Below are 11,998 nucleotides of genomic sequence, written 5' to 3'. Positions count from 1 at the left end.
GAAGCTGAATGAGCGCGAGAGAAAGAGAGAGCAAAGACTTCTGCATGACAGCATGACGAAGGAGCGAAACACACTTAGCAAGATGCAGGGGAACACAGAGCAGGTGTCCAGTCAGTATAAAAGACGCAATGATATTAATTAGCATCGGAGTTCTCAAGTCAAGGAGTGCTGGCTGATCAGAGTCAGTCTTGGCCCGCCCTCCTGCTACCCCCCATTCACGCATTGTTAGGCATTCGTTGTTTTGTTTTTTTTGTTATTTCAACGTTTAATGGCCAATTGGCTTGAATCTCCTCGCTCCCTAATGGTGTGGGAAGCATCTGTTTTTTCTTTTTTTTTCTTTCAATATTTTTTCCCCCTATCGTTTTTTTAATTAAATACTTTTTTTTTCCCGCAAAGGGGTGAACCAGCAATAACTGAAGCTGGAATTAGCAAGGGGCCCTGTAATTGCTTGTGCAGTGGGTTGACAGCAGACAGTTGGTCCTATCGTTTAAGTGAATTACCGCCCCCTAGTTTGTAAAAGTGGTAATGTTTGATTAGCTGCACCAACAGCAATATTACATTTAATATTACAGCTATGCTTTGCTGCAGGGCACCTAAATACACAATTTTAAAGGCTGATCTCTGAGCCTAAATAAGAAACTAAATATAAATAGAATGATGACTCACAACACGTGGTAAGCTTTCTCTCCTGGCTTTGATCTCCGGCAAAACTAACATAAAATGCGACAGAAACAATATGAAAATAAATCCAAACAGCTTGCCAACGACATTTTTGCCGATCCATGTATCCCGTTACTCCCCAAGCCTGCACAAAATTTAGTAATTTTATTCATATTTTGTTTCTTTTGTCTTTTATTAGCATAGAGTGGGAAAGGTGAGATGGCACAACATTCATTTGGACAGGTAACTTAAAATTAGTTTTACCTGGTTATATCAGTATCAGAAATTATTTTCCCCCCATTTTATTAACACTCCACTTATTGAAACATGAATATTTTGTTTGTTTGTTTGTTTGTACATGATTCAATTGTTTGTTTGTTTGTACATGATTCAAATTGAATCTTTTCTTCCGGCGCCGTCACGAATGGCAGCCACTCCAGCAGCTCCCGTGTTATTTTCGATTGTTCTCGATTGTTCTCAGCTCAGGGATGCTGCTGGAAATGTGAATTTCCCTTCGGGGATGAACAAAGTATCTATCTATCTATCTATCTATCTATCTATCTATCTATCTATCTATCTATCTATCTATCTATCTATCTATCTATCTATCTATCTATCTATCTATCTATCTATCTATCTATCTATCTATCTATCTATCTATCTATCTATCTATCTATCTATCTATCTATCTATCTATCTATCTATCTATCTATCTATCTATCTATTTGGTATTGGAGTAATCCAAAAGTAATTGAAAGTATTAAAGTTAAAGTAACCCTACCCAACCCTGATAGCAATTTCTGGATATTTCCCAAAAACGGTCACAAAGTATGACGTTGACGCTCTACTAAGTTTGTGTCAGTGCAGTCATTAAACACTTGGTGGCAGTGTAAAGCAAAAGAAGCAATGATGAACGCCCTGTTGGCCTCAACTGTATGCAAAATTGATATTTGCATTTGATTATCCTGCAGAACAGGCTTAAGTCTCCTTATCCATTGCCAAAGCAAATACAACACAAACAAGCATTATGAAAAATACACTCCTCATAAACTACATTTGCGTCTCAATGGTTCCACTGCAGGGCGTTTAAAATCTATATCCAGGCACAGTTTATTGGCAGAGCAGGATAGCCTTCATTTTTTTCTTATTGTTGATGAATAAAAGCACTCATTACCCAAAGCCCCCAGATCACAGAGGCCCCCAGACTTTTGGAATACAAAGCCCTTTGTAATAAGCTCACATGGGAAAATTATACATACATTATACATAATTCATATTTTACTAGCTGACTTTGAAGAAGGGTTCTGAAATCAAAATATGTGCTTCTGACAACCATATTTAACATGTTCCTTCTCTGCATGCATCCCACAATTCCCAGTTTCAGTCTTGTGCTTAGTTTTTCTGTAACGATATTGCAACCCAGTTTGCTCAGTACTCATGAATAGTGACAAATAAGTAAACATGACTGACGAACAACCTGGATCTGAACAAACACTCTAGACATTATTATGTAGGAGCCGGAGACAGGTGTCACAGAGGCCCTGAGACTAACAAACTGGGATCCAAGAAGGCAAAATATGACAGTAAAGTATTTGTCTTGGAGTTGTTCAACAATGTACTGTTATGAATGCCGATGTGATTCACCTATGCCCGCTCAATTTGCACCACCGCTGTGGGCTTTGATTAGCTCCCTGTCCCTATTTAAACCCAGTCCTGTCTATCCCCTGCTGGCAGTCTGTCTGCGAACCTCTGTGTACACAAGGCAAGCCTTTTTCGACCCGGACTCCCGCCTGTCTCGTTTCTGCTCCCGTTTGTCTCCGGCTACGACCTGTTTTGATCCTGACCACGTCTGCTCTACCGTCCCGGCTTACGACCCATTTTTGATCCCGACTATGTGTACTCTCCCATCCCGGCTTGCGACTCGTTTCCGACCCCGACCACGCTTTGCTCTTCCAGTCCCGGCTACTGAACAATTTTTTCGTCCCTAACACCGCCATCGCTCGCTACGGAAGATCCACTTCCATGTTCGGATCACAATCCAAGTCCGAGAGCGACTTGCCTCCCGCGTCCAGCGAACACCGTACCTTGGGCGCCGCCCTTCCTCTTTCCTTCAATAAAACCTGTGGTAAACGTTACGCAATTGGGTCCTGTTTCCGTTCTGGTCCTGACATTTTCTTTCTGAAATCTGCATTGTTCAACAATTTTCTTTCTGAAATCTGCATTGATATTTTACCTGTCATGACATGTGGATGCCAATGTGAAGTGACATTTTTTGTCTTAATATTCAGACGTAAACAACCACAAAGAAACTCATGCCCTGATTAATATTATTGCTCACAGTGTGACACTTGTGATACCATCCAGAAGTTACAATTAAATCACTGTTCTATCTAATGACAAATACCAAATCACTAAATAGATAATAAACATCGTCTTATGTGAGCATTTGTAAAATAAAAATAAAAACCATTACGGCTTCCTCAGGCTGTCTGGGCTTATCATTTGTCAGAATATTTATATCAGATGCTGACAGTTGTCCTGTCAGATTAAGGCTAAAGCTTGAGCAAGAGTAAAAAGGGCAATGACTGTCTTTTGTCTATAGGCGTGTTCTGGGCAGAGATTGATAGGACAGATGGTTCTGGGGGATCTTAATGAGATAAATATCCATGTCTGATATCTCAATACCAAGAGCAAGGGGGGGGGGTGTTAAGGGAGCCTAAGTCAGCATAAAGCATGAATCACATTCAATACAGTAGTGTTGTTGTCTATTCTTACAGAAGTGATCTGATTCTTTCACTCAGTTTTCTTTTTTACATCCAAACTGCAGACCATTTATTAATCGAGTGTTACTATGAAAATCACCATTGGAGTTGTAATAGACAGTCATGAATGTTAATGGTGAAAAACACACCATCAGATCTATTTAATTTATATTTAACGATTACCACATACACAAAATAAGCCCCCTCTCTTCTGCTTTGAATACGAGACTGCAAAGCTTAAAATAACCTGTTCCCGTCGCCTTATTAGAAAAAATTCATGGGATTGCTGTTCAAGTATTTGCCTTATCATCATTAACAATCTATGTAAGAAACGCTGAGGAGTGGCCATGACAACTTTGGTTGTAATGAACTAAATGTATTAGAATCTATCAAAAACAATGGTACATGGTTTCACCTGTAACAATAGAAATTGCAGTATGCTGAGTAATGTTTGGACAGAGTATGTATTGTCAAGAACCGGAACAGGATCAGGACCCAAATGTGTGACGTTTCTCACACAAGCCTTTTATTTTACGGGAAATGGGGAGTCATGCACGGTAGGCAGCAGTCTGTCGTGGAATGATGGGAGGCCAGAGGCCGACGAGATCGATAACAATTGCCCGAGCAGATATCGGACAGAGGGGGTCAATACCAGACGGGACAGACAGGATTTATATCATAACAGGATATCGAAAATATACAGGACAAACTAGACGGGAACGAAACTGAAACCGATGTTAAACAACGGGATAGACAGGATTGATATCAAAGCAGGATATCGAAATTAAACAAGACAAACTAGACGCCAACGAAACTGGAAACCGATATCAAACGGGACAAAATAAACGGGAACAATACCGGACAGGAAATACCAACAGGAAACTGGACCAAGTGGAGTCAAAACCCACGTCTAGCGGGGCAGAGGTTCGTTGACGGACTGACAAAGGAAGAGTGAGAGCACTGAGCTTAAATAGACGGAAAGCCAATCCGTCAACAAGCCGCAGCTGGCGCCACTCGGGCGGGTCAATTGGGCACCGTGGCAATTGTGACATTTATTGACCATTGTGGGAGGATTTTCAAAAAAATTTGAAAGTTATCCTGGTCCCAGTATTTCTCAAATGGGTGCATACGAGGACACTAAGAGGACAAGCAATATTTTAAATACATATAAAAATAGAACAAATTTGGAAAAAAACTTTATTATTAATAATAATAATAATAATCACGTTTTTTGTAAATGATGTCACTGTTTGAACAAAATTAAACAAAGTACTCTACATTTAGAAGGCTTTGCATTTGTAAGTCAGCAATTTCATTTTTAGAACACATACTCACAATGACCATAATTGGGAATAACGCATTATAAAAAAACATATTCCTGGAATGCGATTACTTTTTCAGTAATGAGTACTATAAAACTATAAACTATAAAAAAATTAATAATAAAACGTCTTAAGTCTACTGTCTGTTTTAATTGGTGGGTTATCTCATCTCATCTCATCAGCCGTACCGCTTATCCTCATTAGGGACGCGGGGGGGCTGGAGCCCATCCCAGCCATCTCCGGGCAGTGGGCAGGGGACACCCTGAACTGGTTGCCAGCCAATCGCAGGGCACACGGGGACAGACAACTCACTCGCTCGCTCATTTAGACCGGCCAATTCACCTGAAATGCATGTTTTTGGAATGTGGGAGGAAACCGGAGTGCCCGGAGGAAACCCACGCAAGCACGGGGAGAACATACAAACTCCGCTCAGGAAGTCTGGAGCTGGATTTGAACCCACGACAGGTTCCCATGACATGAACTGTGCCGCACAAGCACTAACCACTGCGCTGCCGTGCTGCCCTTGGTGGGTTATAATAATAATAATAATAATAATAATAATAATAATAATACATTGCATTTCGAAGCGCCCAAGGTCGCTATGCAAATAAGTGTCATGATTACCAATGTAAATCAGCTGTCCGCTGTGGGCTCTGATTGGCTCCCTGTTCCTATTTAAACCCTGTCCTGTCAAACCCCTGTTGTCTGTCCATCTGCAAACCTCTGATTATACAAGGCAAGCCTTTTTTGACCCTGACTCCCGCCTGTCCCGTTTTTGCTCCCGTTTGTCTCCGGCTACGACCCGTTTCGATCCCGACCACGTCTGCTCTCCCGTCCCGGCTAACGACCCATTTTTGATTCCGACTACGTATACTCTCCAGTCCTGGCTTACGACTCGTTTCCGACCCCGACTACGCTTTGCTCCCCCAGTCCCGGCTAACGACCAGTTTTTCCATCCCTGACACCGCCATCGCTCGCTATGGAATATCCACTTCCATACTCGGATCACAATCCGATTGCAAGAGCGACTTGCTTCCCGCGAGCATCGGATCACGGGCGCTGCCCTTCCTCTTCCTATATCTCAATAAAATTGTGAGAAACATTACGTGATTGGGTCTACCCTGTGTGCTGGTCTTGACAATAAGTAGAACACAACAATAAACAAAGAGTAAAACAAGCAAGTAATAAATAGCAATTACAACACATTAGAGTTAAAAAGGGTGGTATGTGAGGAGGATGGTCAAGAAAAGGCAAGTCTGAAATGCTGACTTTTGAGTCCGGATTTGAAGGTGGACAGGGTCGCAGAATTTCCTGGGTGAGGCGGCAATGAGTTCCAGAGCTTGGGGGCAGAGCGGCTGAAAGCTCTGCTCCCCATGGAGCTTAGGGGGGCAGAGCGTATTCTTGCTACACTTACGTTGTCACTGCCTCTCTCGTTTTGGTGAGTGCAAATCTTGAAAGGTGTTCATATTTACTCACAAAATACAACTGAATACAGTTATGGTGTCGCCATCTCAAGCAGAGAATGACAATGCTGAATTTCTCATCTTGGGATCAAGAGGTCGCAGGTTCGATTCCCGGCTCCTCCGTGTTATATGTTGAAGTGTCCTTGGGCAAGACACTGAATCTCTAATGCCCCCAATAAGCAGGTAGGCGACTTGCATGGCTGACTCCCTATTGGTGTGTGAGTGTGTGTGTGAATGAATAAGTGTGAAGCACATTGTAAAGCGCTTTGGGAGGTCTTCATTGACTTGAAAAGCGCTATATAGATGCAGACCATTTACCATTTTATATATATATATATATACCACAGCCATATCTCCCTAGTGGGAGGTGGCTAGAGTCATTTCTGACTCTTTTTGGGAAATTGATTCAGAGGAAGGGATTCCCAGCCCCCTTGCTCAACCCAACTGAGGTGTTGGGAGTCATTAGGTGACCAAACCCCCCAATTCCAACCCCTAATGCTCAACGCCAAGCAGGGAGGCAACGGGTACCAATGTTTAAGTCTTAGGTATGACTCGGCTGAGGCTTGAACCACAACCTCCCAGTCTCGGGGCGGGCGCCATACCCCCAAGGCCACCGAGCTGGTTATTATTTACCATTTTACCATTTACATACTTAATAGAGAAAATATTCTACTTTCAACTTTTTAAGGACACCTCAAAGGATCCACCCCACCTTTTAGTACTCTTTCCTAAATGTTCAAACTGAGTATTTTAACTGGAAGAAAAAATGTTTGCTTTTTTGGTTTTATTTTTTATTTACAAGGTTAATTCAGAAACTTTTTTCATTCTTATTGTTTCTACAATGGGGCAGCATTAGCTCAGGAGGTAAAGTGCTCGTCTTGGAATCAAGAGATCACAGGTTTGATTCCCGGCTCCTCTGTGTAATATGTCAAAGTGTCCTTGGGCAAGACACTGAATTCCTAATGCCTTGCTCACATTGTAAAGCGCTTTGGGAGGTCTTAATTGACTTGAAGAGCGCTATATAAATGCAGACCATTTACCCTTTTACCATTTACATACTTAATAGAGAAAATATTCTACTTTTAACTTTTTAAGGACACCTCAAAGGAGCCACCCCCACTTTTAGTACTCTTTCCTAAATGTTCAAACTGAGTATTTTAACTGGAAGAAAAATGTTTTGCTTTTTTGGATTTATTTTTTATTTACAAGGTTAATTCAGAAACTTTTTTCATTCTTATTGTTTCTACAATGGGGCAGCATTAGCTCAGGAGGTAAAGTGCTCGTCTTGGGATCAAGAGATCACAGGTTTGATTCCCGGCTCCTCTGTGTAATATGTCAAAGTGTCCTTGGGCAAGACACTGAATTCCTAATGCCTTGCTCACATTGTAAAGCACTTTGGGAGGTCTTCATTGACTTGAAAAGTGCTATATAAATGCAGATCATTTCATTCATTTAGCATTTAACATGACCAAATAAAACGCTTTTCTTTGTTAAATACATTTGGCAGGGGAGAAAATAGCACAGGGGGTACATTACTAAAAAGGTTATTAGCTAATGTTCTATATAGCCAAATAATAGGTGAAAATATTAAAAGTAAAAATACCACCCGTGCGAGTGAGGCACCAGTAGGAGTGAGACGTGTTTGGGCGTGTAGTGTTAAGTGGCACATGAGCAAACACAAAAAAAACAAAAACACACGAAATAATAATCTTGTGTAAGGGGGATAATCCCGAATCCTGTCTGTCTTTATAATGAGGATGGTAGACCACATGCATCCTCTTGGCCGCCTCATCTGAGGCCATTCACTGGGAAGCAGGCCGCTCGGCAGCTGCTGCCTTAGGATGAGGGGGGCAGGATTGGAGGGAGGAAAGTAGAGGGAGGGTGGAAAGTAAAGGGAGGAGGGAAGGGATGGGATGCTTGTTCACATAATAGCCGGCGGTTGAAGGCGTGGCGCGTGTGCACGGCAAGATACGAGGCGCGCCGTTCAGCAGCAGCAGCAAGAGAGAGCAACCTCACTGGGGGGATGAGCGTGGATAGCGGCCGTGGGGCGGCTCCCTTCCGCGGCGAGCGGTACCGGCGAGACGGCTGACCAGCATGTGGTGGAGGTTCTCCCTTATCTAATCTTGAGGATATACAAACGCAAAGGTGAGAAGGGAATATACATTTGCAGATAGAGACTATAAAGGCTGCATGCTGCTTCAATACTGGGGCTTCGAGGAAACAAAGTAAGAGTCTGGGAAGGGACATTGGGCTTGTCGCCTCTAAACCGAGATATGCAAGATGTAGCAAAAAAAAAAAGCTTTTATCTAGCATACGTGATTTGAGACAGGAGAACAAGTGGGAAGCACCCATAGACTTTCACACATGCATTGTTCTCTCAATGGCTATGAGGCAGGCCGGTCTTCACTGTAATCTCGATGGAGGTGTTTAAGGCACACATGGATGCTAAATCAATTGTTGATCTCGGGGAGAGCGTTACCCAATGCAGTTATTTTGACAGTGTGAGTTGGCAAATATTAACAATGGTGGATGAATCATCAGTTTGTCATTTTCTCTTCACAATTTTTTTTGCTTGAATGGTTTAAGAAAATGGGAAATCAGGCAATATTTGATATTAAAACAGGTGATTATTACTGTTTTTTTTCTAGTTACTGATGTTAACCAAGGAGGAAAGAGTTCATGAACTGGAAATCTGGCTTTTCTGAAACACGTATAGAACTTTGTCTTGCGTTTTATTTGATGTAGTGGATGCCACAGGTCGTTTATCAACAGAGCCGACTTTGGGGTATAATTCATACCTCAGTGGCCGTAACTAAATATAAAACTCCGTTATCCATGTTAAAGAGCAAACTTCTAGCGAGAAATACAGCCTGGAGAGCGATGTGTGCCGCCAGGCTGTACTTGCCCAAAACATACCACAGGAAGCAGTGCCCTACAACCATGAACTTTGAACTCAGGTGTAACTTTGTTTGGTGTCACTTTCCATAGTTCACCGATGGTAGGAAGGGATGAGGTCATGCTTTTCTAACGTCCGGCTGTCGGCGTTGGTAACCATAGTGCCTCAAAAATTTTCAATGACTGGAACAAAGGCATTTGAACTGAGGCTTTACTGTCTGTATATTATATCATATGCTAACAGCTTGATTATTGTATGAATATGGCAGATTAACATTCAATGCATGCTAGCTTGATAATTGATACACAAAAACATTGACCAGGTTATTACTGTCACAACCAGAACGAAATCAGGACCCAAATTCGTAGCGTTAACCACAAGTTTATTGATAGAAAGAGGAAGGGCAGCGCCCGTGATCCGGTGCTCGCTGGACGCGGGAAGCAAGCCGCTTATGCAATCGGATCGTGATCCAAATACGGAAGTGGATCTTCCGTAGCGGGAGATGGCGGTGTCAAGGACGGAAAAAATAGGTCGATAGCCGGGACAGGAGGGCAAAACGTGGTCGGGATCAAAAAACGGGTCGTAAGCCGGGACGGGAGAGCAGACGTAGTCAGAATAAAAAAACAGGTCGGAGCGGCAGGCAAACGGGGAGATCGGGAACGAACGGGTGGAATAGCGGGTGCAAAAATGGGACAGGCGGGATTCAGGGTCAAAATGCTTGCCTTGTAACAACAGAGGTCCGCTGACGGACTGACAACTGGAGAGTGACAGGACTGGGCTTAAAAAAGAAGAGGGAATTAATCAGGTAGCCCGCAGCAGCTGGCCCCAAATGAGCGGGCACAGTTTATCCAAATCAGTAATCATGACAATCACATTGTTGTTCTGGTATAGTTTCCTACATGCAGAGGAAATAAAGTGCAGTCATGTGACCTGTGTTAGTGGTCCTGCAAAAATCGTCTTTCTACTTAAGTTATACTCATATGTTATGTGCTCTGGCCCAATTCTTAAAGGGAGCTTTTGAGCAGCTGCAATACCGTAGCACTGTTTTGGACTGCTCATCAAGTAAATATATGGAAATGCAATGCTCCCTTTGGGTTACAAAGCCAAATGCCAACTCACAATAAGATGCACTGCAGCACATCGACCAAATCCGGAGATAATGATGGACCAAAAATAACCACGTAAATGTGTTTCTTCACCACCATGCATGCAGAGTAGTTATATTTTGCAAATTCACTAAAACTGAATCTAATATTTCCACCCTAATATAGTAATACAAATATTTTTTTCTAATCAAATAGCTGTAATCTAATAAGAAATAATATATTGTCCTTTTTTAGGCAGTGATCGGAGTCTTAGTAATTCCATTTCCATTTTTTGTTGGTTTTGCAATAATAACTGAGGATTCATCACGTGCTTATGTTCAAATATTTATACTGTGAAGTCAACAAGAGGTACCACATTACCTAGAGGCTGCAAATGACATCACCTTTCTTTTGTTAAAAATACAGAATCATCTGAGTACACTGTAAAATTGGCATATAAATGTTACCTTGAGGGCCTGCTTTGTTGTGACTGTTTGCTCAACAGGAGCAGTTTTGATTGTTACAGTCACTACTGGTTAAATACAGAGTATGTGTAGTACCTATACAAGGACAAGGATGTCCTTTCTAAAGAAGGAAGAAGACATTAGACAGCATGATGATCTCATTGACATGAATCTTTTAACTGTTACCCCACCCATGTTTTCCCATTAAATGTGACATCATCTCATGTCTCAGATCACTTCCCTGGATATTAGTAGTTTGGAACATGAGGTGATGGTTACTACTTATCTATTGACTGTAAACAATCTGGAGAATCTTTTATCAATATCATAAAGGGAAACAAAATAATTCAGATGTGTCCATCATTGACTGTGGTGGGTCAGTGTCAATTGTCAAAGGTCTGTCACATGAGCCACCTTGCTGTATTAGCATGTCGTATTGTGGCAGACTCAAGTAAGATCAACACCTCCATGTTTTAATTGCACTTTTCCTGATTTGGGTGGAAAGTGAGCTTGACCCTATTCCTGGACAAGAGGCTTGGTACGTCTGCCAATCGCAAATTTATTTTTCAAATATTGTTAGACTTATAAAAAGAACATTCTTAGGGGCACATGTTCTCTAGTTAATTATCTTCAAGCAAGCAAACACTCTTTTGTGTAATACCAGACATACTCAATAATGCATGAAAAGTGGAAATAGAGATGAGACTGCTGCTGTCTGGACGGACCTGAATAATGACAGGTTACATTTTCCAGCTTGCTTTTAATTAACCAATGGGACTTGTTGCAATCTTGAATAGATTTGTAATGCCTTGAGCCCTTTTAGTATGGTAGCTTACACACAATATGCCAACTACACAGCCCAGAAACGGTCCACTTTGCATTTCTTTTAATGTAGAAATACATTGAATGAGAATTATTTTTGACACAACGGTTGTGAACTAAACCCTAGAGACTTTGCAAGCTGAATGTGTGTTTGTGTACTGTTACCCAATGCTAAAGCTTTTGCACCCTGGTCATCTTGGAAGGGGGATTACCACTTGTGAGTCCCTTTCTCAAGGTTTCTTTTATCCTCATGCTGAGGTTTTGAGGTTTCCTTGCCAGCATATTGGTTAAAGATCAGGAAAAAGTGTAATTGTAATACTGTGCAGACCATTGAGACGTCTTGCGATTAAGGGCTATAGAAATAAATGTTACTTGACTTGACTTGACCTAAATGGGTGGCTGTCTGCAATGTGCCTTTGATGTTGGACAGCTTCAACAAGCACCATTAATTGTCAAGTGTTTGCATGCGTTTTTTATAATTGTGTATTGATCAGTTTTAGTTCCGATCTTGTACCCTTCTTGAG

The 11,998-nt window shown here is 41.8% G+C and overlaps 1 protein-coding gene across 3 annotated transcripts in view; it reads left to right on the top strand.

The window, feature by feature from the left end:
• Positions 1-8,147: 8,147 nt before the first annotated feature.
• LOC148368701 (FERM domain-containing protein 4B-like) overlaps positions 8,148-11,998 on the top strand; it is a 24,210-nt gene continuing 20,359 nt past the window's right edge. For all 3 annotated transcript variants that reach the window (XM_088330716.1, XM_088330715.1, XM_088330714.1), the window contains exon 1: positions 8,148-8,352. The gene's annotated coding sequence lies outside the window, so the exon portion shown is untranslated. The remainder of the gene's footprint in view (positions 8,353-11,998) is intronic.

This window comes from Urocampus carinirostris, chromosome 3 (assembly GCF_059441175.1).
Source record: "Urocampus carinirostris isolate Australia breed hairy pipefish chromosome 3, RoL_Ucar_1.0, whole genome shotgun sequence".
NCBI classification, from domain to species: domain Eukaryota; kingdom Metazoa; phylum Chordata; class Actinopteri; order Syngnathiformes; family Syngnathidae; genus Urocampus; species Urocampus carinirostris.
The sequence above is the reverse complement of the archived record's forward strand: the minus strand, read 5'-3'. Positions and strand labels throughout refer to the sequence as shown.